This window comes from Candoia aspera, chromosome 1, assembly GCF_035149785.1.
Source record: "Candoia aspera isolate rCanAsp1 chromosome 1, rCanAsp1.hap2, whole genome shotgun sequence".
Taxonomy (NCBI): Eukaryota; Metazoa; Chordata; class Lepidosauria; order Squamata; family Boidae; genus Candoia; species Candoia aspera.
The window spans coordinates 219,053,901-219,081,110 of NC_086153.1; positions in this window are offsets into that span (position 1 = coordinate 219,053,901).

Below are 27,210 nucleotides of genomic sequence, written 5' to 3' on the forward strand. Positions count from 1 at the left end.
GTTACCTACAGCTTTGGGTATATCAAACAGCAGGCTTTCCAGAACGTGAACTACAGCACTAGTGCATTTGAATATCACTTCCTCATTGATCAGGGTAAATGAATTCATTTCCCTTACTGTGTTTGAGATTGCTTTCTGAGATGAATTTGATCTCAAGTGTATATTTTAGTTACATTATTGTGTAAACGTCAGAGCTACTGATGATGTGCAAGGGGAAGATATGGATCAATAATTTTTCCAAGGTAACAAAAATTATAATCGCAACAAAATATATTGATCCCTTTGTGGTATGATTATCTAGTTCATATTACTTCCTTGTTTGTGAACATCAGGATTTTCCCCAAATACCTAATTAACAAGACTTCATGCAAATTAGATCACAGTGGCTCCTAAGCATTCTTTATCACTGTGGAGTTAATGCATTTTAATTGCTAAGACACACAAATATGATGACAAAGACATAAAATTAAACAATAGTGTCGACTGTGATTATTGGAGCAATATTATGTAATATTATGATATTCTAAAGTAACTTCTAGATGATTAGAGCCTTTGTCCTAAAATTGAACAATGTCTGATAATCAAAGGATTTAGAAAATCTTCAGTGATTAACTGGTAAAGATGCAGACCTAGAGAGCCAGAATGTGCAGGAAAGAGAAAGAGGAGGCTGGCGTGGTATTTATAGGTATGTTCAGGCAATTTAGCATTATTATGTACCATGACAACACTTAGGATTGTATATTTCTTTTAACATCCCGCCCCCATGCTGGTGCCTAAAAGAAATACTGTATATTGTGGTGATTCAATTAAGAATTCTTGTGCTTCTTTTCAGAATTATCTTTGTAGTAGCTTGTAATAAAACTTAGGTTTCTGTTCTTTCCTATTACCAAAAATAATCTGTAATGTGGTTTTAAAGTGCTTTGTACAAACTATAGCACAGAATAACAAACTACAGGTAGTCCTCGCTTAATTACCAAAATTGGGACTGGAATTTTGGTTGCTAAACAAAGCAGTCATTAAGCAAATCCAACCTGATTTTATGACCTTTTTTCAGCTGGTGTTAAGTGAATCACTGTGGGCATTAAGCAAGCCACATGGCCTTTAAACGAATCATGCAGTTCCCCATTGACTTTGCTTGCCAGAATCTGACTGGGAAAGTAAAAAATGGTGATCACATGACCCTGGGACGCTGCGACAGCCATAAACGTGAACCAGTTGCCAAGTGCCCAAATTGTGATTGTGTAACCATGAGGACATTGTGATGGTTGTAAGTGTGAGGACCGTCCGTAAGTTGGTTTTTCAGCACCGTCATAAGTTTGAACTGTCACTAAATGAATGGTCATTAAGTGAGGACTACTGGTATAATAGTCTATGTGAAGTCTATTTTAGTTGTCATGAAAACAGAAAAATAATTTTTTGTCTGTTTCTAGATGTTTGGTGTATTAAAAGCTTTTCCTTTCCTGGTACCTATCAACTTCTGAGATTGTCTCTTATACCCATGCCAATTAAGACCCTCTTATGGGTCTTAATTTATCACCACTGGATGAAGTCAGAGCCACATTTGTTATGGAGAAACCCTGAGTCTGGGGCTTCCCCAAAGAGACTGAATTGCTTTTGATGTTAAGAAGTTTTAAGAAAAGCATTTACTATTTGGCATTGCTACTGACTCTTGTCTAATGTGGCTATAGTTTTATAGGCTTTATTGCTTAGTTTTTACAGAGCCATTTTAACCTTGCAAACATGTGAGTCAGAAGAATAGCAGGTTATAAAAGTTTAAATAAATAAATGCTTTTGTTTGGCTTTCAGCTTGGTCTCACAGCAGCAAGTTTTAAATGCAGCATCACTTTATTGGAAATTAGAGGACTCATAGGTGAGTCCTCTAGGTGAGTTCTGAAGCATAAAGTGTAGAATTGGTGTCATGCTAACAGGATGGCTCTTTTGATAAACTCTAATCCTCCACCTTAAAATAACCATAATAATATGGGCTGTGGTCTTATATGCCAGGACATACATACATACATTTGTTTGTTTATTTACAATTATTTGTATTCCACCTATTCGTATAAGTACAACAAAGCATTCATGAAGTCAATAAACAGTTGAAATTGTTAATAAAACTGTTAATAAAAATTCTTGCTACCAATTAGGCAGATCTTTCTGTTGAAATGCCCTCCTGAAGAGGTGGTCTTCACCATTTTACGAAAAGACATCAGGATAGGGGCGCATTTAACTTCTGGGAACAAGCTGTTCCAAAGAGAGGGACTATGTCTGAGAATGTCATTCTCTGGGTCCCAGGTCATCTGATTTCTTTTAGGTGGGTATCTGGAGCATGCTCCCCCCTGCTACATTGTATAGAGTTGGCATTTTGTAGCTGAAGAAATTGGTTTTTATGGTGACAAAGGCCCAAGCTGTAAAAGGCTTCCATTGTAATTACCGACACCTTTTACTGACAGCCAGTATAGACCTGCAAAACAGGTGTTATTCTGCTCAACTAATATTGGTCAGCAAGAACAGCACTACATTCTGTGCTAGTTGCAGGTTCTGAGTCATTTTCAAGGGCAGCCCAGGATAAAGTGAATTGCATTAGTCTAGCTGAGAGATGACAAGCATTTGATTTACTGTATCCAGCATCTCCTGGTTCAGAAAGGGCGCAATGGGGCAGGCCCATCGAAGGTGGTTGAAGTCTCTTCTGTCCATGACTTCTACCTGCTGCTCCAGTAGGGGCTATGAGTCTAGGAGAGCCCCTGATTGCTCACTAGTTATTTCAGGAAAAGTGCTACCTCATCAAGAACACTTGAGACAACCTCATCAAGAATACATGGGACAGCCGTGGTACTGGAAAGTTTCTGAAGCAGCAGGTACTCTATCTTCCTGGAATTCATTCCACCCTATCCAGTCCATTACAGCCTCAAGGCAGTGGATTGGGACCCACTGCATCTTCTGTTTATCTTGGGATTAAGGTGTAAAGCTGATATCATTAGCATACTCAGGATGGTTAACCCAAACTGACAGATGATCTCTTTGATTGGAGAGCTTATGGGCTTGACTCCTTCCCAAACAAAACCAGTTGGAACCATCCACTCTGCAACCACTTTAAGACACTGTCCTGACAGAGCTTTCCTGAAGTAAGAACAAAAGTAGAGGCATAAGTTGGATGTTGTAAGGACTGGAGAACAGCAGACCTTCAGCACTGTATCCACACACCTGTCCTGTCCAGTGAGGTACTAGAAACATAGCGTGGAGGTTTTTTTCCTGCGAATACTCCCAAACCCTGTTCTTGTCTCACCTTACCAAGATGGCCGTTGAGTTCTCCTGGAAAAGGAGGAGTGTACAAGATTTTCTGTTTGGACTGGGGCTTTACTTAAGTAGCAAAGTCTTCCATGTAATTATGAATTTTTGTGGTTTTCCTGTTTCACTTATGAGTCCTTCCATGGGCCTGATGTATGGTTAAAAAGGCCACATCTGAAAACTGATACACTTTGAGAAATTAAAAACAGTAAGAGTTTCAGTGTCAAAACCAGGAGCAAACCTCTGAGCTTTCAGTTGCCCATATTGTGAAAAGAGATAGGTCTTTTGGGGGAGTAGAAGTTTCATTGAAAGATCACAGATGTCTTCTAAGTTTGTGATTATGGATCTGTAATCCTAAAATAGAGATATCAATAATAGAATGTAGCAAGTGATTTGCCCTGAAATAACATGAAAGAATAATGTTCACTTTCAGCTGTACTGCTGTCAAAGCAAAGTAACTCTTTCTTCCTTATGTTTACTCCAGGGATCAGAGTTTTCATCCTAAACTTCTAAATTACTCCACCAGCTGTTTGGAAATTGTTTTCCATTTTAGCTGTCACTCATTCCTCTACTCAACTTGATTACATTTTATTTGGGCACCTGAGAATACTGCATAAACTTCATGATGGCTCACAGAAAAAGGAGCAACAATAAAAAGTGAGCTTGTGTACATTTGATAGTCAGATAGGTGTTTAGATGGGTACTTTGTCAAAAGCAGAGATCAGTATCTGCTATTTGGCACATCAGCTGAACTCTGGCTCAAGACACTAATATGGGTCATAATAAAGAAAAATCACATTATTTTCAGCGTACTTCCAAACAAAAACCTCTTAAGGGGAGATGTACCATATATTCATTTCTCAGGATGCATCCACATCCCTCATTAGTATTAAAATGTTCGTCTTCCATGAGCCACAAGGAGAATGCCTCTCAGCCACAGAAAGTGCTCTTTGTTCCACAATGGAGTTTTCTGTATGAATGAGTTTAAAAAACAACAACAGAAAGTGGAATTCCAAATAGCTGAGCTCAAGGGAAGTGAAAGGCTGCTATTTGTTGATTGTTTAGCTGGTGTTTATAAAAAAAACTCCTTTCATACTGTAGTAACTGACCCACTGCTGATATTTTATTGCGACAGTAGGGAAACCTCAGATGCTCCCAATAGCTGCAAATGTTCTTTGGACAAAACGTTTGATTTCCAGGCCTGATTAAGCCAGATCTCTGCTCTGTATAGTTCCTCGCTCTTCTGTGGGAATTCAAGTCTTGTTCCTGTTCTCTCTTGTGGTCTCAGCTTGGGCAAAGAAATGCCATGATTTTCAGAAGTACCAACATTGCACTTAAAAGAGAGAATGCAAGCCTGGTAAGGCTTGTGGCAAAACGAATAAATAAAAAGGTAGAAATGAGTAGAAAAGGAATGTTATTTAAAGGGCAGCCAATTTTCTGACTTCCTGTGTTCTTCCATCTATCTGAATCACGTTCTGTCTTGCAATATAGTCCATCTTTAATTGTTTTAAGAAAGGAATTGAAACGACAAGGGGGAGGGCTTCTTATAACTCTTGATTTTGGCCAGCAGCATGTTTATACCCCTATTTCAAATGAATCTAACCAGTGTTTGATGAACCTAGAACAATCATCTCTGCACAGTGCTAAGCTTGAAGTTATGAAAAGGAAGTCTTTCAGGAGCACTAATTGTAGCACGAGTGCAGCAAATCCGAAGTCTTGACTCAATAGGCCTGCTGAAATTATTGGGAAATTTTCACATTTTGAATTTTCTCAGCCTTTTCCAAAAAGAATTCTCTTCTCCAACCTGATGTGTGGAAGGTTAACTTCTTTGTGCCATCTTTGAAAACAAGCTCTGACTTTGTTTAACATAAAGCAGGGAAGCAGTATTTCTCCAGATATGATCATGTCTTGTTTGAGAGAGAGAATTTTCTAGTTGGTTCAATTTTATTGCTATTTCAAAGTGGAAAGACTAGAGCAAATAGAGCAAAATATTAGAGAGCCAAAATGCACTTTTCCCCATGTGTTGAAACTGGTTTCCATTTGGAGGCCCTATATATACTTTGGGTATAAAGGAACTAGCTTTTTTATTCTAATCTTAGTGTCTTGTATTGAAAAAATCAATTTATCTCATAGTAATGTAAAAGAAACTTTAATAGAAAATGCTGTGTAAATATGAAGCTGTAGGGTAGGGTGGAAAACAGTGGCTGTCCAGATGTTACCGAAGTATAATTCCCATCAGCTACAGGCAACATGGCCAGGAATATTGCAATTGAAGAACTCTTGAAAGTTCATTGATTCCCCATTCCCCAACCCTGGAATAATAGAACAGTAATAATACTTAGCTAGATGGACCCATTGCCTAACTCAGTTTAAAACATGTTTTTTTAAAAATCTGTTACCCCTAGGGGATGTTTCCCACATGCAAGTTTGCTAGCAGGTATGCATGCAATACAAAGAGTTGCAGCTGAATGTTAATTGTTGCTGCAGATGAAAACTATAGTAGTTAAAATATGCCATAAGTACTTGAAAATATGTTAGCATGTTGTTTTGAAACTACATTTTGTTGTTAGATATATTTAAGTTTGTAATAACTATTCTGTGTTTTTTTACTCTTACAATACTCTGATTTTAGTATGTCAAAGCCATTTTTCGTGGCTTGTTTTCCGTGATGACTATTCTCACTTTCAGAACAATCTTGAAGGAACAATAAAAAAAATAATTCACTGTAATGAATACCCTAGCAATGAATATCCATATGGAGGCATCTTGGAAAACGATTATCTTCATTCTTTTTTTAAAGTTTTCAAAAGGGAAGGCATTGCCTCAATGCACAGAGGCAATTTTTCTTTTCAATGGGTCCTGTGGCTCAGATCTAAAAACCTCTGCTCTCTGAGGAACACTTTTCAAATGTTTACTTACTTCTTGATTCCTGATCGGCAGCTTAGTTTTTAACAAATCAACTGAGCTGCTGCTTCTGAAAGTTACATTCCTTTGAAAGGTTGGCTATGAGAATTATTGGTGAAGCCTGTCCTTTTTTCAAGAGGTTGATATTTTCACTTTCTGATCTTATCTTTAGATTTCTATCAGATTGTTTAGTGAAAATCTAAAGAGCCTATAAACTCTCTAAACTAAATTAAAGAAAAGAAGCAATGCAACTAGCAATTAAGGTGTTAAACTTGAACTGAGGGGAATTCAAGTCCTATTTGAATATAGAGCTTTCTGTGTGACTTTGGAACAATCACTTTGTCTCACTTTCTCATCTCTTCATCCCTGAGGATGAATTTTCCATGGAGGAAGGGGCATGATAAAGTTCAGCCTTGGGTGCAAAACAAAAAACAGAAAATGGGGCAATATTCAAGATGTGAAACAGTAGCTTTAGAAGTGACCCATGTTAAGTTAATATACAATCTCAACATTTTGTGTCTGTTTGCTGCAATTCTTAGTTTCCTGCTTCACATTTCACCTGGAAGGGTTGGAATTGCGTGAGATCATCTTTCAGGTGGTTATTTATTTATTTATTTATTTATCAATCAATCAATCAATCAATCAATCAAATTTATATGGCTGCCCATCTCATCCAAAGTGACTCTGTTATGTTATGAAATCATAACTCAGCCACAAGCCCTACATCAAAGATGGGGAAAGTATGGCTTCCAGATACAATTTGGCTTTGCAAGCCAGCTCACCATGCCTGTGAGAGATCCTGAGCATGACTTGTTCCTTTCTTTTCCCCATTATTTATGTAGAGAGCTATGCTTGCAAGCATCTCATTTGGTGTGCCTGAATTGTGGCTCATTTGCAGCATTTGTGCAGGAGGCCCAATGAGAGAAAGTACAGGGAGTCAAAATGGATTCTTGTTTTGGACATCCCACAAGTTCTACCTCAGGGAAAAGCACATGAAAGTGCTATCAGCCATCCTTCCAGCCATTTTTGGAGAACCTTTGTAAGGATGGCTTTTGGTTAGCTATCCTAACTTTTCTCTGAATTCTGTGAAGGACTGAGGGAGTATACAAGTGTTAAATCAATTAATATAAGAAAGGTTTGGGGAAACCAAATGTAGCTCTTAGGGGAAAGAAACTGTGTTTGTTATGAGAAGATGTGGGATGTATATTTTTCTATATGTAATAATGGCTTCTCTAATTCGGCCAAAACCAGGTTTTTGAAACCTGCTTTAGATAAATAGGAAAACAGTTTTGGTTCTATGACTTCTAGTTCTCACTATTGGTGTTTTTTTTTAATCAGATGTGTTTAATGGTATGAAACTGTCACTTACCAATTCATTGGGGAGGTTCTATAGCAAAATGACAGAATCCAAGTGGAGTTGTTTAACAGGGGGCAGGTTTTTAACAAGAAAAAAAAAAGGGTGTAAGGATGTTACTTGACTCTTTATTTTGAAATATGATGAAGTGTGATTTATCTCCTTTGCCAGTGTCTGTTACTAATGTTGAATTTTCATTAGTAGCTATGGAAATGACAATTTTACTGTCGTATATGCTAGCTCATTATTAATTCTATACCTGATATGACAGGATAATTTTTCTCTTATTATCGTTATTCCTAATATATATGCAACACAATATAAGAACACCAGCCATCTTATCTGATCACCTTTTGGCGTGTCCAACTAGTTAATTTGCACATAGTCATCAATGGAGTTTTAATTCTCCAAACATGAAACACTCACAAACGATTTCTCATTTCATCAAGGAGGTATTTGACAAAAGAAAGGAATTGTCATTTATAACTGGGTATCTCCTATTTCTGTGGCTTTTATGTATTTGGGAACTATTGGAAGATTTTCCTTCAGCTACAAAAATGGTATGTCTCAATGGCATTGTAATTGTTCAAGTAATCAAATTTGCTTTAAAAAAAAAAGGCTCTCCCTAAGTTTACTGCATCCATTCTAGCCAAGTATAACTTGAGTGTGATTTATGTGAAGAAAACAACTTTGGATCTCATTCAATCCCATCTTCAGTTTTAATCTAGCTGTCTAATAAGCAGCCGGCAAGAGTGTTGTTCTAGCTTCCTCCTCCCTCTTCTGAGATTATTTTTTCTCCAGATGGTCTGGCACGTTATCCAACATGATGACAATATCTTTCCATTTCTCATCACTTCTGTTTCAAAAAGCGTCTCTTTTTCTTTGTGGAAAATGTTCAAAAGAAAGGGGTTTGGGGAGCCAAGACCTGTCTTGGGTCTTTCACTGGTATCTAAGGAACCATTTCAGTTACGCAGGCTAGAAAACAAGAGCTTTTGTCAACTTATGTTTTATTCAAAGATGCCCACCCAATTCATGAAAAGTCCGTAGAGTTAATAAGGAAGGTGACTGGGCTCCCTGTAACAAAATGACATGTCTGTTTTTTGGTGGGAAGGGGATAGGTAGGATTGGCTAATTTGCACATTGAAGTTTTTGTTCCTCTGGGCATATCTGCTATACTACAATGCTCCAAAAATAAATTAAAAGACACTAATTTAAATTAATTTAAAAGCTCTTGCTATTAAACTCATCAGAAAAACATAGACAAATATTTTTTGAGAAATAGTTCTGTTCCAGAAAAAACAGCACTGCAGCACTATAGAACCAATAAAATTTCAGTGCCAGATGTTTCTTGCGTTAGCATGGATTTTTAAAGATTTCCTGGACCTTTTAATTCATTAGTTCATTCATTTATTCAATTTTGTATCCACCCAACTCCCTAGGTTTTGAGTGGCTCACAACATTAAAAGCAAGAAAACAGTAAAACAATAAGAACAAAAATAATATGCAGCCATAAGAAATTATACTTAATTGAGTAAAATTGTGCAGGAGGTCAACACCACCCTACCTCAAGGCCTGGGAGAACAGACAGGTTTTCAACAACTTTTTGAACATCATCAGGTAGAAGCTATATCGATCTTTGGGAGAATGTTGCTCCAGAGAAGGCATGCTTCCTAGCTCCTACAGATGGTATTGTTTAATTGAATGGGCCTGGAGCACACCCACTCTGCTCAATCTTATAGGATGAGCAGTAACTCTTGGAGCTGTGCAAAAAAGTGGTGATAACCAGCACCTTGAATTAAACCCAGAACCTACTGGTAACCAGTAGAACTCATGGAACAGTGGTGTCCCATGGACATAACAAGGCATACCCATTACTGCCCATGCTGCTGTAGTTTCTGACTGACCTTCAAGGGCAGCCCCACGTAGAGTGCATTGCGATAGTTGATTTGTGAAGTGACCAGGGCACGAGTAACCATTTGAAGGGCCTTCTGATCTAGGAATGGGCACAATTGGCACACTGGATGGATCTGTGCAAAGGTATTTGGCCACAGTTATCACCTCCTCTTTGAGTAGGAGCTGTAAGTCCAAGAAGACCCCCAAGTGCACAACAGTCTCGAATGGAGAATGCAGCCTCATCCAAGACAAGAGATGCAGGGGGGCTCAAATACCCACAGCCTTGTCTTGTCAGACTTGAGCCCGAGTCTGTAAATCTTCATCCAGACCTGCACAGCCTTCAAAAACTGGGACGAGTGCCCTTGTAGTGGAGTCACTTCTGTGACAAAGAATTGGAAAAGTCTTTAAGTATTTGTGCCTATTCTTAAAACACATGAATGTTAAGCTGCGTATGGGTTTGCCCAAAAAGATTTATGAAGATTTGTTAGTGGTGTTTTGTTCTGACAAGTCTATGCAAGTGGTTTTTTTGGGGGACGGGCAGTTTGTTTGTTTGTTTGTTTTGGGCAAGTCAATGCAGTTTTCCTGGCGTGTTCAGAAGTGTTTTCCTGGTACCTTTGTGTGAGATGTTGTTTGCCTGTCCAGTCTAGGGCTGAGAGAGTGACCCAGCTGGCTTCCATGTCTAAGGGAGGACTAGAACTCAGATTTCCCCATACCTAGCCTAGTGCCTTAATTAGTAGTTTAAATGAGGGGCCTGACTTGTAAATTAAGGGAGTATGAAATTGTCAGCTGTTCAAAGTAGGTCAGGAAACAGATTTCACAGGAATGACTAGAACTCTATTTTATTGATACAGGCTGTAGTAACAGAATCTTAAAAGCCTGACAGCATTTTCTCTCTCTCTTTCTTATATCCAAGAGAGTTAAGGCAGAGTCAATTTAAGTTCCTTTGTAATGCTTTTTCCTGTCCTGGGCTTAAGTCTTCTGTTTAGTGATGCTTCTGACTTATGACGGTGCTGGAAAACTGATTTATGACTGGTCCTCACACTTATGACCATTGCAGTGTCCCCACAGTCACATAATCATGATTTGGGCACTTGGCAACTGGTTTGCATTTATGACTGTCGCAGCATCACGTGGTCACATGATCACCATTTTTTACCTTCTGGCTGGCTTCTGGCAAGCAAAACCAATGGGGATCCTCATGATTCGATTAAAGACCACATGGTTTGCTTAACGGCCGCAGTCATTCGCTTAACAACTGCTGCAAAAAAGGTCATAAAATCGGGTCAGATTTGCTTAATGACTGCTTTACTTAGCAACTGAAATTCTTGTCCCAGTTGTGGTCGTTAAGCGAGGACTACCTGTATTTTAAAAGCAGGCCTTGAGACTGCTAAGGTTGAAGGTAATTTGCTCTGTGACTTATTACTATCTGCTACTTAGCTCTCCTTTAAAACAGTGGGGGAAGCTTAATGTAGTGCAGAAATCAGTTGGCATCTTTTGAGGAGCTGAGCAGTGTGCAAAACTCTGCTTGTTAATCAACATGGACTTTCCATTTGCTCAGGTATAAGTCGAAGTAAGTCTGGCCCCAAAGTAGCAGGAAGAGCAGCTCCATGGGAGGAAGGCTCGGTTGCCTTAGATTTGATTTGACTGGATTGAATTGGATTTATTTTAAACATTTATATAGCCTCCCAGCTTGTACCAAATTCTGGGTGGCTCATAACCCAGATTTCTGACAGTGGTTGCTTTTAAAAATTTATTCATTTATATTCTGTCTCTGCCTGAGAGCTCATGGCTGCATTTATACAGTCACAACAACTTGTGAGGTAGTGTGAACTGAAAGAAAAGGATTGACTCAAATACTCCAGGGGGTTCTTGAACCTGGCTCCCCAATAACCTTAGCTGTTATACTTTTGACTCTTGCCATGGGCCCCACTCAAGCTAATTTTACAGCAACAATATTTTAAATTCAGTTTTATCCTTTAGACCAGCCTTTCTCAACATTCTGATCCTGGAAGAACCCTTGAACTATTTTTCAGGCCTCAAGGAGCCCCTGCACATTCAGGCTCAAATATAGGCCAGAAGTTACAAAATTACTATATTCGTTTCATGGGTGGGCCTGTATATATGCATTAACAGTGTTCTTAAACTAAAAATAAAGAATGAAACTTACCTCTTTAATGTGAAGTTGCCTGAATTTGAAATAATTTTTTAAATAAATCATGATCTCCCAGGGAACCCCTAGTGACCTCTTGTGGAACCCTGGTTGAGAAACCCTGGCGTAGACGTTAATTTGTGTCATCTCCTCAATGTGTTGTTCTTTTTCAAGGTGGTTATCACTTTGACGTTGCAGTGGAGTGAGTTGTTTTGAGCACTTTAGACAGAGGAGCAGAGAAATGAAACACACTTTTACTAGTGCTCTTCCAGTTTTAGTGCTTCAGAATCAAGTTCCACGGGTAGAATTCTTCTGCCTTAGACTGCTTAAATATATAGCTGGTTATATAGTGTTCATGTTTGAAGGTTTCCTAATGTAAACATTGATGTATACTTGTGTGGGTAGAAAAATAGCACATTAGGGACCTAATTGGACTAAAACATTTCCTTCTACCATGCATACTTTCTATGGGAGAGGAAGCTTTGGATATGGAGTAGCATTCAAATGAATTCCACCTCCCCCCAGTTATTTAAGCATGGTAATACTTGGGAAAAAAGAGATGCTGAGATACGTTGAGCTGTAATTCAGGCTATATTTGTTTCTTTAGTGGTCATTGGGGAGTTTCAGATTTTTCTCAGATTTGTTTATTTCTTAAAATTTTTTGCCAAGTGCTTTGAATCATGTTGAGAATGCAATGAAATTCAGAATGAACTGTGTTTGGTTGAGTTGGATTGAATACAAAGGTCACATATGTTTCTATTCCTGAGTGGAGAAAGATAACTCTTTAAGAATTTAGTGTTGGGAATGAATGTGCATGTTAACTAATTCCTATCTTTCTTGCAAAGCAACTCACAATGTATAATTGCATATTAAATAATTTGTTTGTGGTAAGTTAGAGTAGCAGGCTCCCAAATGAATGGAGCTAGTTTCTTTGGGCTTATTCTACACAAATCACTTGCCTTAATAAACCTGAATTTATCTTGTCCTCTTTTTATTTGCATTTGATGTGAACAGCCTTTTGGTAGGCAGTGATAGTGCTTAACATCTCTGGGAAGGCTGCAGTGGGTATGTGATGATACAAAGTGAGTAGGACTATGACACCTATTTGAGTAGGGCCTAGATGGTCTTTTTTTCCTTCTGGGGTTTAAGGATTGTTATCATTGTTGTTGTTTAAAAGAATGTTAAGCCTTTTTTAAGGCTTGTGTTACAGTTTTTGTGCATTTCCTGCCTTGGATTGGTGAGGAACCATGCCTTCAGGTTTGAGCAGTTGTGGCCAGAGGGTGATGGGGAGCAGGCAGCAAAAAAAAAAAAAAAAAGGTTCTGGTTGTCCACCCCTAGTTATATGTTCAGTTAGTGAAGCAGTAGGCCAAGGGAAAGAAAATTCTTTCATCTGATTAGTGGAGAAATTCACAGTTTCATGGAAAAATAAAGATATCAAATCAGCAAGAGTAGATTCTTCAGGCAGGGAGTATCTTTTTGTGCTGGGCTGTTTCTGAATCTTCATAATGATGCAGATTAAAAAATGTTGAATAGAGAAAACTCTGAAGAAGTTTCCATATTCTAGGTAAATTGCCTGAGATTAGAGATAGATCCAGCTTTGAAAATGAGTGTCTAGGTATAAGTGCCTTCTTTGTGGCAGTGCCTGCCCTGTGGAACAGTATTTCCCCTGAGATTTGGAGGGCCCCAACCTATCTTTCTCAAGGCTCTAAAGACCTGGTTGTTTCCCCAGGCATTTGGGCCAGCGGGTTAGGTGAGCTTTGCTGCTGATACAGTTTTTGTGATTGGGGTTTAATTGTTTTTATCTCAGGCATCATGGGTTGTTGGTTGTAGCTGTTGTTTTAATCGCTACATGCTGCCAAGAGTCACTGTTGTGAGATGAGTGGCCACTTAAATAAACAAAATAAGAAATACATACATACGTATATAACTGGGAGCAAGGGATACTTCCTAGAAAGCCCAGATATCTGTGGGTTTTTGTTTCTTTTTGCTATCTCTGTGCAGATAGTTGCCAACTTATGTGGAGTGAAAGCTATGGGGGTGTGATTCACATAAGTCTTCCCCAGCCACATTTATTAATTTTTATTTAGCATATGGCATACAATGCCAGGGAGTCTACAATGTTTTTACACACGATAGATGTTCTGGCACCGGTGGTTGCTAGTTCCTTATTGCACTGGTGCACCACAAAAGGGTGAGCTAGCTTCGCACCAGCTGGCCAGCAGCATACCTTAGGGAAGTTGGCTCATCCGGGGCTTTTCTCCACCGATCCTCTGCCGATCGTGTCCAGCAGATCCAGCACCGGTTCCTGCTCCCCGCACAGAGTGCTGCCATCATTTCCCCCCACCGAGATGGGGGTACCTATTTATCTACTCGCAGGTGGTATGCTTTCGAACTGCTAGGTGGGCAGGAGCTAGGGACAAAATAACGGGAGCTCACTTCCATCATGCGGAGCTGGGCTCGAACCGTTGGAGTGTCAACCATTTCTGGCCAGCAGACTCCAGCATCCTTAAGTCACTGCGCCACCGCGTCCCCAGCCACAGAAGCTTATCGAGAGACATTCATGCACTGAATCCTAGGGACTGAAGAAGAGTGTGAGTGTGTGTGACTGAATTTGATTACAAATCTCCCTTCTATTGGTATCCCCTGATTTGCAGGTTGAATCAAACATTAACCTTCTCATCAGATCTTAGTATGAATGTAGCAAAATAGGATAGATATGGTAGAAGAAACAGGTTGAGCTTAGAGCTGTTTTATATCTATGATTTGGGCATATTGACTTCCTCTAGTGACTAAGAATAATTCTTAGCTCTGGGTAGCTCTTCTGTGTTCCTTTTGGGAAAATGTTAAGGGTACCTTATTAACAATGGGTTAGTGTTTGCACTTACAGGGCAATAGAATTGCTTTTCATGTTTCAGCTCACTCTTTTCGTAGCCTAAGCCTGTAAACGGGAGGTGAAGGTATCTTAGCTGTAAATTGTTGTGTGTGCATGTGTAAAGGTAATGTATGAATAACAAGGACTCATGTGAAGCACAACTTCAGGAAGGAACCTTTAATGTAAGGATTTCAGCTATCAGTGTCAATCTAATTTTATGTTATGTCTGTGAGGATTAGGTTTACATGTTGGTGAAATCAAGATCCAGTTTGGCTGATATTTGATATATTGATTAATTCCCAGGACACACGTCATAGTGCTTGCTTTTCTTGCAGGCAGCAGCAGGATTACAACAACAGACCATGGACTTCAACATGAGATATTGGTGATGCAGTGGCGGTGAGTATTTTCAGACCAGCTCTCCAGTTTTTTATTTTTAAACCTGTGACAATACCCTTTTTAGCATCTTGTGTTTCCACATCCTTTGGCTTTAGCTGCATCTGGATGGCAGCTTTTCCCACAGGTTATTTAGTACAGTAGTATGAAATTTAAAACAGCATTTTTGGTGGGTGGGGGAAAGAAGAGGAAAAGGGGAAATTACAGCTCATGTCTATGACCAGCTAGGACACAGCAAAAAGTAGCAGCAGTAGTACAGTCATATTCCAAAAATAAGAATTGAGTTAATCCTGGGTATAATGCTAAAGCTCCTTAAATTCATAGTGGTGCATTAACACGGCCATACAGTAGGTCAGAACATTGGAACTGCATCAGTGACAATGTTAGATTTGTCCTACAGGAGATAGGCAACATATCAGTTGATATTTTTTAAAAGAATTTTTTCCCCCTGAGCTCATGCTATTACTTCAGTTCCACAGAGACACAGCTGGACACTGATGAAAGTCCTCCTATATTTTCTTGACCCTAGCAGATTCTTTGGATAGCTTTTGATTATAAGCACACATATGCGGAAAAGCGTATAATCTGTGGCTGAAGATTTTCTTTAAGAGGTTACAGTGATTTTTTCCTGTGTCCCCATTTCTCCCCCAGGCTTTTACAGTTCAGTCTGTGAGAAGTTTGGTTAGAACCTCTTGATGACTGAAGGTCTATTAGGTTTGGCCTTGCTTCATGTCATTTCTGCCATTCCCAGCAGTTGGCCAGTTGTTACTACCTTCTGCCTTAGTGCAAACCCTTCAGAGTTAGGAGCCATCTGCTACATGTCCAGAGGTTCTGCTTACTTGCATCTTTCCTCCAAGTTTATTTGGGACCTGGGTTGGTCTTGACAACCTGATGTTGGTCTAATTCAGATGGCTGTGGCTGCTTGGTTCTGCTGCAGGCCCTGCAGCTGAACTCAGCCACCAAATGCCTGCTGTTTGCCTTTTTTACCAGTTGAGCTGTTCCTTACAAGCTCTAAATATTGGTCTGTCTCCAACTTGCCAGACCTCCAATGCTTCCTCTAACTCCTACATTTAGAACTTCTAGGATTTCTGGTCAGGTTATTTGCCCTAGCCCATTGTGCAGGTCTTAGTGTGCTCTCTTATTAAGGAGGAAGTACCACAAACCTTTGAACAGCTGGAGATTCTACACTATCACTCCTGGCAGACTAGGTAAGTATTTTGTGGAAGAAGGGGAAGGGCTCAGTTATCCTGGTCCTGACTTTACTACATCAGCCCAGGGATGCTTTTTTGGGGTGTGTGCAAGTTGGGCTATACCGTTCTTGGAGAAAGTGCTTTGGACTTTTGTGGGGGAGATGTGGCTGAGCTGTGTTGATTTGGGTGTCCAGTGTTCTGGGGAGAATATTGCCAGTCTTTTGTGGGATATGAAAATCTGTGATATTGTAATTCTACCCTCTAATTCTTTGGCAGTCTCAAGCACCACAAATCTGTCTGAGGTGGCTAGGTTTGAGGATCCACAACTTGGGGCAGGCCTCTCACACTTTGAGGGGGGGCTCCTATATCAGGCGACACAGCAGATGTTTTAAGACTTTGTTACAGGTAGACCTCACTTAATGATTGCACTGTTTAGTGACCATTTGAAGTTACGATGGTGCTGAAAAAATAGCTTTATGACCAGTTCTCACATTTGCGACTGGCACAGCATCTCCGCGGTCAAATCTGGGGGCTTCGTCACTGGCGGGTGTTTACAACCGTTGCAGCATCCTGCAGTTACGTGATCGCCATTTGCTCTCTTCACAACCAGCTTCCGACAAGCAGAGTCAGTGGAGAAGCTGGCAGTAAAATTGTAAGTCGCGGTCATGTGACGTCTTGCTTAAAGACCCACAGTGACTCACTTAACAACCAAATTGGAAGTGACATTGTAAGTCCATCACGGTCACATGTGGTTTTGCTTAGCGACTGTGGTACTTAGTGATGGTGTTGTCAGTCCCAATTGTGGTCGCTAAGCAAGGACTACCTATATTTCTAAAGGCCTGCTTGCTAGTGAAAATATGAGTAGTGGCTCTACCTCATCCTTAGCTTCATGCTGAGCTCTCCTGGTCAGTCTCTCTTCTGCCCTCCTCTCGTTGTTGGTTGGACATTAGAACAGGATGAAATAAAGGCTATTTTGTGTTTGATTTGAATGATATTAGGCAGTACTGAGTGAGTGCAAGATAAAATCTTTGTCCTTCAGGATTGGTGGGGGCAAGAGTCACACAGTAGTTTTTTGTAGTTCTGTATCATGCCCCCAGATGTTATGCATTGTCCTTCTGAAGCAAAGATGGACATATTTTTTTGGCTGGTGGGCAGATTTGGCTGCTATTTGTAGTTGCTTTGACAAAATGGCTTGCCATGGGAAAGGTTACAGGTAATCCTTGACTTACGATCACAACTGGCACTGGAACGTCCATTGGTAAGCGAGGCAGTCATTAAGTGAATCACACCTGATTTTACTAACTTTTTTGCCACAGCCGTTAAGCAAATCACGTTAAGTGAATCACGTGGTCACTAAATGAATTAGGCTTCCCCCATTGACTTTGCTTGTTGGAAGCCGGCTGGGAAGTTCGCAAATAGTGATCATGTGACCTCAGGACACTGCAACTGTCATAAATACATGCCGGTTGCCAAGCACCCAAATTTTGATCACGTGACTGAGGGGACATTTATGATGGTCATAAATGTGAGAACTGGCTGCAAGTCACTTTTTTCAGTGCTGTTGTAACTTTGAACGGTTGCTAAATGAATGATCATAAGTTGAGGACTACCTGTACTTATTCACAAAATGGCTACAAGAAGGCAAACTGACTCCCAAGCAGGTTGGGGTGCTTCCTACTCCTGCCTACTTTTACCTCTTTTTGGGGCAAGTGAGCGCATTTTTAATCAAAGCATTGGAGCAGCCATCCAGTCCTAGAAGCTGGTGCTTTGTTTCTCAATAAGCCAACTTCTCACTTATTTAAAAAGGTTAAAATATTCTACAAGATATCAGGTGGTGCTCGTGTACTAAACTATAAGCCCTGTGAAAGAATGTAGATTTGGCCTTAAGGAAGAAGAAGAGAACAGTGAAAGCTTAAGGGAGGAGAAATGGTGAGTCAATCCTGATAAAATGGAAAGTGTGAGAAGCTCCACCGTGCCTTGATTTTGCTTGGCATATGATGAGACAGAGAGAAACTCTGAAAGACTTTTATAATACTGTTATCCTACCCCACAAAAATAAAGAGGATTCCTGGAATCCCTGTTGCTTCTGTTTCTTGACCTTGCCTACCATAAAGGGCTGACAGGATTTGTGTGAACCCGGAGGATTAGCATATATAATTTCTATTATCATTTTTGGGGAGTCAAATAGCTTATTTCAATGTGTGTCAGGTTGTCAGGGCTAGAAACCACGCTGAGATGGTATTCCAACTCTTAGTTCTTTATTACTCCTATCCTACAGACAGAATCTTGCCAAACTGAGGCTACTGCACCAAGTGAAAGGAAATAACCCAAAGGGGCTCTGAGGAGGGGCTGCCTTGAGCTTCTTAACCTTCCCAGCCACCGGGTCTGGGCTGTGAAGTCGTTTATCAGCCTGGAATGCTCTCTCCCCCTGGGAACCAGCCCCCTCGCTGGAATCTGCCACAGTGGGCTTCCCCTAATCCACTTTCCTTTTCTGGAGGAGGTATGAGAAGATGTCGGAAGGCCCACTATATGCAAATTAAGGGCTGTTTTTGCAGAAAGTAATAGTATTTTAAGATGACTGTGTGTCCTCAATAGAATAAATCCTTATTATTTTAATAAAGATGATGATAGAAGCAAAATGATAAGTCCAATGAATAGTGGCTAGGGTGCAACCATGCATGTTTCTCCTCTCTTCCTACTGCTTATTTTCGCTTCCAGTTTCCATTTCACTCACAGTTGCCATCTTATAGCTGTCATCTAACTTTAAGGAGCTCTGTGTCACTCCATTCTTGTTGCTGAATCCACTCATAGTTTCCATTTCTCAATTCTCCATTTTTCCCCTTGTATCTTGTTAGATATTTCCTTATTTTTCGAAGTACAGTATTAATTTCTAGGTTCTCTTACTGTGTGTTGTAAAATCAGCTCATTGTAAGTGCTGCTGCTAAGGGACCCATTTCTCTCTACTAGCTTTATCACTTCTGAATAAATGGACTGAAATTGCTTAGTGCTGCCTGCATTTGATGTTAACATGCATCATTTTGGGGAGGAAGAGCAGGCTCCAGATGGGGGATAATCCACAAGTTGCCAGGTCTGATGGACTCACTGCTGAAGTCTCTCAGCGAAGTTTTAATAACTTTCCTTAGGTCTGTAATGTTTTGTTGTCTGTATTATATTTTGAAGGGCAAAGTGTGAATTGTTTAGCTTTTTGAGAATTTTGGTTCATTTCTTTGTCTTTAATTGATGTTTATCCTTAATTTTGGAGCTATTGACAAATAAATACCTGTTTAAGTTTATGTGTGTAGCTGATTATATATTGTGCCCAGTTGACCTCCTGGTGTATGTTGTTATGCTGCTTGCTTAATGTACTTATTGGATCTCTATTTTGTTTGGTCAGTCAGTAGCCTGTAATGAAAAACTCATTGATTCCACCTTTTTATTTCAGGAGCAATTGATGACTTTTCTCAGACACTATCAGATAACCTAATCGGTGGTCACTGAAAAATGTTTTAATCAATGGATGGGAACATTTTCTTTGAGGGAAAGTTTATTTGAGAAAATAACAGACTAGAGAGTTAATTGAAAATTCAAAAAACACATCATGGTTGGACCTTTGTGTGAGTAATTGGGAACCTCTGCCAGCTTTTACCAATTTTCCCCAAAGTAAATCAGTTGTTCAAGCATTTAATAAACTATAATTATGAAGATATTCTGCAGCAATAGCAGCATCCACTGCAAACTGCAGTGACACCAAAAGGGTGACACACATGTGGTGACATCATCATGCAATGCTACCCTTATTTGTGTCCCAACATATGATGCAAATATGGAAGTCATTTCATTTGCGTAATGTTGTCACCATGCATGTTTTATCCTTTCCCCCCCTTCCTTCCTAGGCACCCATGCTCTGCAGATGCTCTGTTTGTAGAGTGTCTGTTGTTTGTAATAAAAAGATAATTTAGCACATTCACTCAGATTGATAGGCTTATGCCTGGGAAGAGTTGGGGCTTATGTTGTTATAGTTTCACAGAAACCGAGTTGCTGCTCTGTGAATGGATGGCCTGCATCTCCATATATCAGAGTTTCCTATTTGTAACAATAGGGAACAAGTTGAGGGACATGGTTGGCATTTATCTGAGTTTCCTCCATTTCTTGAAGACAGGAGCTTCATTGCAGATATTAAACGATTAATTCTAGGAAGCTTTCCTAATATATGAAGATTAACTCAGGATTCTAAATGTTTGAATTGTAGAGCTAAATCTACATGGTAATCAGTCACCGATGAAGAACCAGAAGCTTTTACCTGCTTTGCCTTGGTTTGTTTTATTTATATACATCATTTGTGTACTAACCATCAACAAATACCTTATCAGGCTTCAGGAATGCATAGAGGGTTTTGCTTATAGTCAAGTATATGTTATTACTTACTTCATAATAGGTATAACCCGCCCCATTCCTAGTGGATTCTGAATGTGTTATGGAGATTGCTGGTGAAGAAGAGGGGGGCACTCTCTAGGGGGGAAAGCGCACGCATAGTACTGAATCCCTTTGCCTCCCAATCAAGAGGTCCAGAAAAGAACCACCTTAGCCTTCTGGGCTTTTCTGGTAGGGTTTGCTAGTGCCTTTTCAGTTTAGCAGGATTTTGTATTGTAGAGTAGAACAATAAACACTGGAGCTAAATCTTCTGATCGCAGCATGGTTCTTCACTCTATATTCCTGACAGAACATTACCTTCTGTGTGTGAAGTTTGGAAGTTAGAGAGTCAGGACTTTGTATGCATATCTTTTCAGAACCTTCATCTCAGGAGGAACCATCTACCATACTACTTTTGTTAGGGCACCTATAGTAGAAGACAGATTGAAGGTCTGGATAATTATATGGGGGAGAAGATCCTTGAAATATCCTATCTTTAGGCCTTTTAAAATTTAATATTGGCATATGGAATCATGTCTAGAACTAGTTTGAAGACTGCTTAACCATCTTACTGTCCTGATTTGAAACAGATGTTGCCAGATTTTTTCCAAAGGAAGTCCACATACCATCATTGTTGTAATCCAAAAGAGAGGTTATTAGCCAAAGGTTGATAATTCCAGTTTTTGTCCTGATCAGGTTGTAGTAGCTGTAAGCTAAAGACAGTGCTTCAAGCCCCCAAGGCTAAGTGTAATGTCTGAGGGTACCAATGTACCCACAAACACTTCTCTACATGCCCACTCGGTTCCCTGCTCCTCATGCCATTTCTGTGAAAAATAATTAAAAATAACGTTAGTTATCATTAAAAAATGAAAGTAATTCAAAAGAGAATTGAATTAATTTTTTTTTAAATGGAGGCTGACATTCTGCAAAGCATCACCCTGTCGTTATTTTCAAGAATACCTGTAGGCCTCAGATGGATCCCATAGGTTTTCTTAGGTCGCTGTGGCTCAGTGCCTTATTTGGAAACACTCCTGCCTTTCCAGAAAAAAGGACAGAGGTAGGTATAAGAGGGGATGTTTGGCTGGAAGGAATTGGGGTAGAAAGGCCTGCCATCTGTCCCTTCAGGGAAACGGCCCCCTTCCCAAGAAAGTTGACCCCCCCCTTCAGTTTAGAGAGGAGCTATACATTTTCTCTCCACTTTCCCTATTTTCTCTGAATTGAATTTCGTTTCTTGTTTGCCTTTGTATCCACATTCATTTAAACATTGCTTCAAAATGTCCCCTGCCTCACCGGGATATGATGAAGTTGAAAGAGCAAGGAAGAGCTTAATGTAATATTTTCAGATAAAGAAATTCCCACAAATTTGTTTACATTCTGAATGCAGAAAAAAAAAAAATCAAACCTAAGTATGTTACTTTATTGATATGTACAAGTATACATCCTGGTTTTAAAACCTTGATTCACCATATTTTCCTTATTGTCCCTGGATACCAACCAAATAAAATTCTTACCTTAATTACAAACAAATGTAATCTAAATGCTCTAAATGTTTCACGGAACATTTAGATATAGAAAGCTAGGTTCCTTGTAAAAAAAGCAAAGGAGGGTAAGAAAACCATTTGTGTGTGGAATTGGATACAGAATCTTCTTCTCATGCCTCTTTTATAAATGCTTCAGAATAAGAGCATACAGTAATTAAGGCAATTCTGAAATTTCTTCCTTGGATGCCTATGGCTAGATCTGTTGTCTTTTCAATCTGTGCATGTGGTAATTTTAAGAAAATATTGGCTTTTAAATTAAATTCATTAAATATATTTCACTGACAGATATTTTAAAATCTGTCTTAAAGATAAATTAAAAGCCATGCAGTTCCTTGCACTGCAGAATCAAAGCTTCTCTACATTTTATAGGTTTTTCAGATGTATGAGACCATTTCTAAACTTCTGTACCAAAATGTATGATTGAAGGGTATGAGAATTGATTTATTTTACACAGATGCGTGATAGAAGATAGAAATGGGTGACACTTCCCCCCACCCCTTTCTAGGAAGGCTTTTTTTCTTGTCAGGCAAGTTTCTGCTATGAACCACAGGATAAATCCCTTAGGACAGGGGTCCCCAACTCCTGGGCTGCAGACTGGTACTGGTCCGTGGCCTGTTAGGAACCAGGCCGCACAACAGGAGATAAGCGGTGGGCGAGCGAGTGAATTTACAGCCTGAGTCTTTACAGCTGCTCCCCATTGCTTGCATTACCGCCTGAGCTCCACCTCCTGTCAGAGAAAGCAAGCCCATTGGCTGCTGTCTCCAAACAGCATAAAGAAAAAGAATAAAAGGTCGGGAAAAAGAGGAAGTGCTTGAATCATCCCGAAACCACCACCACCACCACCCCTGGTCTGTGGAAAAATTGTCTTCCACAAAACCGGTCCTTGGTGCCAAAAATGTTGGGAACCACTGCCTTAGGAAGAATAATTTTAGAGATCAAGACTACACTGGCATGGATGAAATTATGTCCTGTTCAGACTATGAGACATCCAGGCAGAATCACTATTAATTATTTATTTAGAAATAACTATTTACAGCAATGAAAGTCCTTAGAATAGATTAAACGGTGCACTTCAATCAAGTCCATCCAGGCAGTGGAGGGAAACAAGACAGGGCTGCAGAATCGGAGGTAGAAAGAGCTCATGGCAAAACAGCAAGGCAGAACTCGGCTAAACCCCTCAATGAGGTGGCAAGACTTGGTGTGGCTAGAACGCATGGCAAGGAGGCTTGAGGCATGAGTGTTGGGCTTGGCACGGAGGCTAGACTAGGCTTGACAGTGGAGGCTAGGCAAGGCTTGACTGGAACATCAAGGCAAGACTCAGATCTGGAGACAAGGCAGGACTCAGCTGGAATGGTGAAGCAGGACACGGAACTGGAAGTGGAGCTGGACTTGGCTGGAGCGACAAGGCAGGGCTTGGAACCGGAAGCAAGACTGTGCTCGGCTGGATTGGCAAGGCTAGACTCGACTGGAGCGACATGCAAGGGAAGCGGGTCTGCAACGCTAGGAGGAGCCAGCTCTGATTCCACGTCGGCTACAGGCGAGGCTTCCGACTCCAGTAAGGACTCTTCCTCAGAGGCTGTGAGCTCGAAGGATCAGTTGTCTCCGGCAGCTTGCTCTTGGCACACGTGCCTTTTTATGCAATCCTTTCTGTGCCATTTCTCCTCTGAAGCCAATTGAGCTGCTTTTCGCCTAGCGCGCTTCTCTGCTCTTCTCTCTCGAGCACTGATTGGAGGGTTCAAACCTCCCTCTGGAGTTTATCCAATCAGCGTCTGCAATTTCTCCCACTCTGCTGAGTCACTCCTATTTTCTGTTTCCCCAATTCCCTCCGGATAAGTTTTGTTTTCCCCTTCTGGGTTAAGGTAAGTTTTGTTTTCAAAGTCAGAATCAGGATCAGACTCAAAGCTCACAAATTAAAAGTACTGTGGGAATGATTTTACACAAATGATGTCAACTTGCTATTTGAACAGTGTATGGTGGAATAATGCAGGATCAGTTGAGGAAAATAGAAACATTTATTTGCACCCTTCCTATACCTCGAACACGTAAATAGGACCATTAATTGTAATAGTGATACATTTGGAAAGTGTTGATTCTACTGGTAAAAATTAGAATGCACTTAATTTGAAAGATCAAATCGATGTCCATCACTAGCAGAAAGGCATGTAAGATAATTTTTTAAAATGACATTCTGAAGATTAGAAGGGATTAGGGGCATTTAGTATTTTTTAGATTGTACTTTGAAGCAAGAATTAAGCATAATATTATGCTTGTACTTAAACATCTCTTTGGATTTTACTACATTTCTACACTTCAGCATTCATGTGAGGCATATGATAAATCTACATCAGTATATAATGTGGCTAGAATTGGCCTACGTATAACATTAATGTGCTAAACATATGATGATTTCTGACAGTGGCTATAGATGATGGATTCTGATAGACGGCTTGATAAATTAGAAAAGCAGTCCAAAATGTGCTGGTTAGAAAAAAAGATGCAGTCACAATGAGTAAACCTATAATTTTGAGAGAGGTTTGTATTTTAAGGGAAAAAAATTGGTCATGCTGAACAGCAGCCATTCACTTTAGGCCTTGATGAATCAGAACTGGGCAGACATTACCATTTGTTGTTGCAGAAGAATTGGCTGATCTACCAACCAGACATTCTGCACAGTCAATTGTACAAGGTAAATGAAGTAATCTGTACTGCAGATCTGGCTAAAATCCATAGCTGGTTATTAAGGACAAAAGTCAATAATGGGTTCTTTAACTAAATCTGGAAGTGGATGTTGGCAAGTATTTCTCTCCCCCTCTCCCCAAACTAAGCAGCTGCATATTTTATATTGCACTGTGAAGAAGCACCGGGATTCAACTTGTTTGATTGGCTTTGTTGCCTGTTTTGAAGGATGGCTGTGAATGAGTGTTGGGTAATAGCATCATAGCAGAATGGCACTCACTGTCAAGCTGGCCAGAGGAGGGGGATGTGTTATAGCTGTATGTTGGAGAAGGAAAAGGATGGAGACCCAAGAGGAAGAGAACAACTACTATGAAACACTGAAAAGGGAATTGTACAGAAAAGAAAAACATGAGAGGCAGGACAGAAAGAATTCTGTGTGTGTGTGTGCGCGCGCACCTGTGGGGAAAAGGTGGAAGCAGAGAGGATAATTGTAAAAGCTTGGGGGAGACAATAGAACATACAGGACTGAGTCAAGAGAGGACAGTTTAGAGTAAAGCTTTAGAGAAGACAAGGCAAAGGGAGAGAAGTAGAGGGTGTGCTTCATCTATAAGCTTGGGTAACAGAACTTGTATAGGTAGGGCAAAAATTGTAAAGCCCCTGAAATTCTCAAGGAAGATGCAGACGTCCTCTGTCGATATCTGCACATGGGATCAAGGCACTTAATGAAGGCAGGGGCATAGCGACCACATAGACAGATTTTCTCCATGACAATCTGTCCCTAACCTGGTTTTTCAAGTCTTTCAATGGGGCACGCATTGCCACTGTAACTGAGTCTATCCACTGTGCTGCTGGTCATCCTTTTCTCTTTCCTTCCGCCTCTCCCAGCATTAGGGCCTTTTGCAGGGAGCTGGGTATCTGCGTAATGTGTCTGAAGTAGGAGAATTTGAGCCTGGTTATTTGTGCCTTGAGTGAGAACTCTGGTTTGATTTGTCTGATGATCCATCAGTTTATTTTCTTGGCTGTCCATGGTATTCTCAGGAGTCTTCTCCAACACCAAAGTTCCAAGGTGTCAGTATTCTTCCTATCCTGCTTCTTCAAAGTCCATATGCTGCAGATTGGCCCTATTATAATATTGTATGTCATATCTCCAGGAGAATGACTTGTCCTTCACAGTGGAAATTTGGGAGAGCTTTTCTGTCAACAATTTACTCAGACTAAAGAGTTTTGTTTTTTTTATCAGAACCATACTCTATTGTACAATCATTTTGCATTAGATTTTGTAAGCTGGCCAGAGTCTCTTGGGTGGCTATAATAAATTTAATGAAATAAATGAATATTACCATTGATTGAGATGTAGGATAGTAGGATTCAATTCCAGTTTTCCAGAAGAAAAACATAAATTGGAATCCATGAGAAGAAAGGGTAGCTGACTACAGTAGGGATGTAAGAGTCAGAGGTCTTATTTGTGAAGACCTGTGATTGAAAGGGGCAGTGTTGCTTCCTGTGAAGAGAGTGGTATTAAGAAAACTTCCTTAAGTCCTAATAAAAGTATACAGAGACACATCTTTTTGTTCCATCTTGGGTTTACTGAAACAGCACAGAATGTCTGCCAGGGTAGTCCAGACACAAATGTGAGGCTGGGCCAATTTCTTTCATGAAACGTTTCACTGCTTTTTTAAAAAGTATTTTTAAGTGCTCTTCTCATGTCAGCAGTTTTTTTGGAAGAAGAATGTAAATGGACAAGATTCTTTCCCTTCTTCAGAGGGACTATTGCTTTTGTGCAGGTCTACGTTAAATGATGATGTACTCTTGGTGATTTAGACTTATACTAAATATTTCTCCAGGCACCATTCAATCTTCTAACAATGCCTGTAGAAAACATGGATTGGTGTATGATTAACAAGCATTTCAGATATAAGATTCTAGCCAGAGCATTTAAATCCTCGAAAATCAACTCAGAAACACGAATCTTTTTTACTGAGAGACTCACAATTTGATGAAATGAAAGTTGAACACTGTACATGCATATGTGAATCAGATTTATTTGTCTAGAGATTGAGCTCAAGGTTTTCTATGACCCTAAATTCTTACCATATCTTAATTAATGGCCACTTTTGTGTTATTGATTGTAAATATACCAGGCTATAGAAAACCTGTGCAACATTACAATTGCTCACAATTTTGTTTTCCCCAGTTTGTGTATAGTGTCATCATTAACACAGGGAAATTGCTGCTCTTCATTGTACATTCACCATGGTACATTAAAAGCCTTCTCCCAGTGGTAAAATTGGCCTATTCTTCTATAAAATGAGGGGCCCATTGGCAGTTCTTTGGCAAGTTAAACAGAGAAACTATTTAATGAAAGGGAGAGTTTTAATGTGGGAAAGGAAATTAAATGTGACAAGTGCAAAGGAAGATATCAGAGGATTGGTGGCTGAATTCCCTAGTAATGCCATGAAGTTGAGTGAGACATACATAAATGTGTATATGCGAGTGTGCACATGTGTTCCTGATGGGATTTATTTTTCTGATGGGAG